Genomic DNA, 6,445 nt, shown 5'->3' with positions numbered 1-6,445 from the left:
AATGATGAATATTATTTTGCAGAATGGAAAGATTCCTGCTAGTTGGAAGGAGGTTAATATAACATTAAGATTTGGCTTTAACAAGAAACTATCGACCAATATCTTTACTGAATAATGATTACAAACTGTTTACCATGATTTTGGCTGAAAGGTTGAAAATAATTTTACAGGAATTTATTTATTCATGAAGATCAGTGCAGGTATTTAATTAAATGACAACTACAAGATAATGTTACAAATGTTTTGAATATTCTGGAATACTTGGACCAACATAATGAAAAACAAGCTGCTTTGATATCCTTTGACAATCTGAATTGGATTTTTTTTTTTAGAGTTCTGGAACATATGAACCTTGGAGATAATTTTATTAAATGGGTAAGTTCAGTTTATACTTCTCAAAAAGCACAAATAATTGTTAACATACAACTAACAAAACCATGTGAGATTCAAAAAGGGACAAGACAAGGATGTCCACTGTCTCCACTTCTGTTCATTTTGGTTCTTGAGGTATTGACTGGAGACATAAGACAAGATCAGAGAATTATGGGAGTAAAGATTAAAAAAGAAACTTATAAGTTAAGGGTATTCATGGATGATCTGGTGTTAATTTTAGAAGATCCACTAGAGGAAGTAGAAGCATTATTTGGAAAATTAAAGGACTTATTAAAGCTATATTAGCAGATTTCAAGATTAATAAGACAAAGATGTTAACAAAAATATGAAATTAGAAGATCAAATAGAACAGATGGAGAAAACTGGCTTTAAAATTGAAAAAAAAGGAAAATACCTGGGCATTACTATGACAAATATGAATTGTATATTATTTCAAAATAATTATGTTAAGACATGGACTGAAATTAAGAAGGACATGTTAAGATGGGAGAAATTAAAATTGTCAGTGTTGAGGAAAATTTCTGTGATAAAAATGAATGTTTTGCCAAGAATGTTTTTGTTTCAGACAAAACCTGTTTTGCCAACGGATGTACCATTTAAACAATGGGAAAAAGATATATCTAAATTTATATGGCAAGGCAAAAAACCACAGTTGAATATAAAGTGTTACAAGATGCAAAGGAAAGAGGAGGATTGAGTTTACCAGATTTGAAATTGTATTTCACTGCTTGTTGTTTGGTCTGGATGAAACAATGGATGTTGCTGAAAAAGAAGAGACTTTTACAGTTAGCAGGTCACAACCTAAGGTTTGGATGGCATGGATATTTATGGTACCATAAAGTTAAAATTAATTGTGTACTTTAAAAATCATGTTACTAGACATGCCATTTTGAGAATATGGAATAAACCCAGGTTGTGCCCGAAAACACCTCTCTGAATCTCAGCTCAAGAAGCACATTATAGAAGAGACATGGCAGATAAAGATAAATGGTTGATGTACCTGGACTTATTGGAAAACTATCAAGGGGGATTTAAAATCAAATCAAGAGAATTAATAGCAGAAGGATATAGCTGTCAATGGTTTTCCCATTTACAATTACTTGAAAAATTTAAAATTGATAAAAAGACTTAGGATATGAAGCAAAGTAAGTCAGAACTTGAAATACAATTGTGTACGCATGATGAACATGTAATTGCTAAAACATACAAAGTTTTATTGAACTTTGAACCAGAGGAAGAAAAGGTTAAAGAATATATGATAAAGTGGGCTAAGAATTGTGGAGTCCTTGATGTTCTTCAAGGTTAGCTGAAGATGTTACCTAGCCGGGTAATGAAATGTTTGCAAGAAAACAACCAAGCTCAGAGAACCCCAAGGACACCACTGTTCAACCCTGAGCTACATATATTCTCTTCTATTGGGCTAAGAATTCTGGTTATAATATACTGTACATATAGATCAATGGGAAAATATGTGGTTGAAATTTACAGTCTGTTATGATCTCAAAGAGAATTTTTATAAAATGATTTATTGTTGGTACATGACGCCAGAGAAATTATCTAGAATTTATAAAGGCACTTCAAATGTATGTGGGAAATGTGAACAGCATGAAGGAACATTTTATCATGCTTGGTAGACATGTAAAAAAGCTAAAAAAAATTGGATTCATACTTTGATACAGAGGATTTTAAACATCAATACTCAATTGAAGAAAGAACTTTTCCTTTTAAGATTAATGGACAAGCAGTTAAAAAAATGGAAGATTATTTCAATATATGGTTACTGCGGCAAGATTATTATATGCACAGAGATGGAAAGATTCAGCCTACCCATTCTGGAGGAATGGTTGGTGAAGTTGACAGATTTTGCTGAAGTGGATAAATTGACTTCTTTGATTAGAGAAAAGTCACTATCTACATTTATTGGTACCTGGAAGCTTCTTAGGGACTTTCTGTGTAAAAATGAAAAAAAAAATTAACGTGTGATTTATGGTTTTGATGATTAGACAAGATAGATTACAGAAAGAATAATATGATGTAACATTAGAGAGAGAGGTTAAAATATATTTGAACTTATAACTGCTGTGAAGAATATTAGAAGTCACTTCTTTGTATTTTTTTCCTTACTTTTCTATTTTTCCTCAATTATTTTCTTTTCTTTTCTTTTCTTGCACTTTTTGCTTTTTCTTTGATTTCTTTTTTCCTTTTTCTTCCTTACTTTATATTAGTTTGTGTTAGTTTTTTTCTTCTTGTTTAAAAGCTTTAATAAAAATTATATAAAAATAGATAGAATGTGTTAGTGGTATTGGTTGGAATATGCTAAATAGTAAAAAGGTATGTATCAAAAATTAGAACTAAAATTGCATTTTAGTTGCAATCTAAAATGCAACTAAATTTCATTGAATTTTTAAAAATTCAAGTATAGCTATTATTTATTTGTTTATTTATTTTTCCATATCCTTAGTCCTTTTTGGAGAAAAATAAATAATGACTATCTGGTTGACTACACTTATAATGCCTGTGGTTCTTCACTTTAATTAACCAATTTTACATCTTCTAAACAGCAAAATCACAATTCCAGATTTCTTTTTAGTTCAATTACCCATAATTTATGCTTAAATTCTGCCCTTTTAAATCATGAGACCGCTTTCTGCAACTTCTAATTGTACTTCTACCTTATCAGATACCATTTCATAAGGAGGAGGAACTTGTTTAGTGATTCTGTTGCTTCTGACTCTGTGACCCAGTAGAGAAAATTTTACCAAGATTATCTTTCAGTAACTGTTTCTTTGACTTCTGATAAGCTCATGCTTGTTTCATTAGTGATAATATCTAGCCCCCTTGTCTTCTGTTGGCCTCGTAATTGCCTTTCAATTGCCTTTTTCATTAGAACCTCTTCCAATGACTCTTGCCTTCATGTTAAACATCCAAAATATTTATGCTTTACCTTTATTGCTACTACTTCATCTAGTATTGAATTTTTTTTTTTTAGGTCTGAGGTATTCTCAACAATATTCTGCAGCACCACAATCAAAGATATCATTTTTTTTTTCCTTCAGCCTTTCTGAAGGATCAGCCTTCACTGCCACATGTTACAACTGGGAAAACCCTTACCTTGTACATGTCTTTTTGTTAGTGTGATATCTGTGCACTTGAATAGTTTGTCTAGATCGGTCATAGTGTTTCTCCCCAATAGCAGAGGTTTCTCCCCAATAGTAGATGTCTGTGGGTGTCCAGTACAAACTGTAACAACAGAAAAAGATGAAACACACGACACAAATCCCAGCTTTTGTTACTTGTTTCCTGGTATTATGTGCAAGTACATAAGTCATGTGGTTGTTCTTATGATGTCACGATGCATATTTTGTCGTCTGCTGCCCCCTTGCCAAGCCCCATAGATACCTATGCAGATGTTTCTTCATTTCATGGCTATAATAACCATCCCTGTGAATTTTCAAGCCTAGCAAGGTGAAGTCTGAGAGCCAAGCTACAGTGGACATGAATCATGGGCTTGGATTGTTACTCTGTGTGTATATAAGTAGTCAAGCAAGAGAAATATTTCCTGAACTCATATGACCATATAATCAGGCTTCCTTATACCTACTTTATTAGAGGTTCCCAATGAAACCAGTAGAAACATACTTCATATTATTAATGGCAAGTACAAGTTCCACTTTTTCTAAAATTTAAAAAAAACAGTGGCAATAGCTGTACCCAGCTGGGTAGTAATACCTAGTCAAATTTGACAAATCTCAAAAAACTAAGAGTTGGACCTAGTTTCAGCACCTGGATGAGCGACAACCCAGAAATATCAGGACTTTAGGCTAGAATGGAAGTTGAAAATGGCACATCACTTCCATATTATTGCCAAGAAAACTATGTAGAAGCAAACCTGAAATAATCAGGAATCAAGCTCAACTTTAAGGAAGTCTCTAGTTTAACAATACCTGTACATATTCTTTCAAATTATCTTTAAGAATGAAACTCAAGTATTAAGTATCTTTAACTTAATGACCGTTACTCCTCTGTGTTTTCACTGGTCCAGCTATTTAAAATGCTTGTCTAACTCCTTTAATTCCTTTATCTTTTTATCCAATAGTATTTTGTACAGTATCACCAAGAATTAAACTGATTCAGGCTTTCCCAGAGCACAATGCTCCAGACCCCATTCCAGTCATAGAACTAAATACTGGAGGACAGGTTTTCATTAAGCCTATGAGGAGAATCCTGTTACCTTTCCATTTAGCACTAGGTCAACATAACCAACATCACTGATATATTACCAAATTTCCAGTTAAGCAGGGAGGAGAGCAAAATATATGTCAAAAAAACAACAACTCTGGACTACTTTGTCACTGGTATCTTCAGATTTTTCAAAAAATATATTTTATTTAATTTTGTGGCAGCCAGCTAGGGGGAAAATGAACCTTTAAATACTTGGGGGGAGATTATTTTCTTGACTATTTGCATGGTTAATTTTATTTCTTCCCCTTTTTAAGTTTGTTTATTTTTAAAAGAGGAAAGATTCATAGAAAATATAAAATACAGCTATTACATAATAAAAGTTGCAGAATTATATGATAAAAGCAAAAAGAAATACAAACTATTCCATTGGAAAAAGCATCTCACTTTTAACCTTGTCTATCAACTTGGTTTGAAGCAAATATAAAGGTAGTTTTATGAGTTTTAATACAGGTAGTCCTTGGTTAATGATGGTAGTTGGGACCAGAATTGTCATTGCTAAGCAATGCAGTCATAAAGCACAATGTCATGTGACTGTACCGCTTAGCAACAGCAGTCCTGGTTGCCGTTGTTAAGCGAGGACCTCACATGACTGCAACTTCCAACTTCCTGCTGGCTTTCCCATTGCTTTTGCTTGTGGGAAGACAGCCGGGAATGTCAGAAATCGTGATCACATAACCACGGCTTGCAACAGCTGGAACTCCGAGGACCGGTTGTACCACTCATTCAGCGCTGTTGCAAGTTCGAAGAGTTATTGAACGAATGAATGTAAGCCAAGGACTACCTGTACTTTAGCAGTGTTTTGTTTAACTTATTAAGATCAAAATATCATCCTGGAGAAGGTCTATTTATGCAGTCACTAAGGGTTTACACTGACATGATGGCACATAATCAAAGTTGGATTTTAGATTAGCTAAGAAATCTATGTAATAAAAATAAAAAGTTCAGATCCTTTAGAACCCAAACCTCAGATGTGGCAGCAAGCCATGCACAGAATTGTATTCCATAAACCATTTCCAAGTTAAATTAACATTGAACTTGTTTTTCATAAATGAGATTATTTTGGACATTGTGGTGTACTCCAGTCTTCCAATGAAGAAATTAAATGTGATTTCCAATAAAAAGCATAAAATATCCTGGTGGCAGTTATCGTATGCAAAGCTAATTCAGTGTATTCTGTAGGTAGATAACATTTAGTAATACTTAACAGAAAAATAACTGGTAGAAAAGGAAAGTCAATATTTGGGACTTATTTCATCTTGCAACAAATCATCCTCCAGAATAATTGAGCTTTATGACATTGTCACCAGATATGGTGAAACATTCCAATCTGATTTTTAGATATCCAACAATTTTCTTAATATGTATTGACCATTTTAACAATCTTCACAGAAGTAATGTACCAGCAGAAGAACATCTTGTACGAATTTTCTTTTGTCTTCCACTGATAATCCCACTGTTGCATATCAGCTGTCCTATTTAAGATCTTCATATGGTTTTCTTTTGTCTTGCCACTGACTCCTAGTAATATTTCTTTGCTCTGAGGCTTGCAAGGCATTTTGCATCTCTGATAGTACCTGGCATTTTACATTGCATTAATACAGTAGCCTAAATCTATGCTTGTCGTTCTTTATAGTTAGATAAATCCTCTTAGAAGAGGTTTGGAAGATGAAAAGTTAATCTTTCAGGCATAAAGCTTTGGGGTTCTTTTCCCCTTAAAACATTGAAACATGTCATTTTTCTGAGAAAATCTGTTTACTTTGGAGCTCTCCCGAATTCTTTTAATGCAAATAAAATCAGGTTTCGAAACTAA

This window comes from Python bivittatus, unplaced genomic scaffold (assembly GCF_059951505.1).
Source record: "Python bivittatus isolate LINGU-HERP-01145 unplaced genomic scaffold, Pbiv_v1 ctg000200_np1212, whole genome shotgun sequence".
NCBI lineage: Eukaryota > Metazoa > Chordata > Lepidosauria > Squamata > Pythonidae > Python > Python bivittatus.
Note: the sequence above shows the minus strand (reverse complement) of the source record.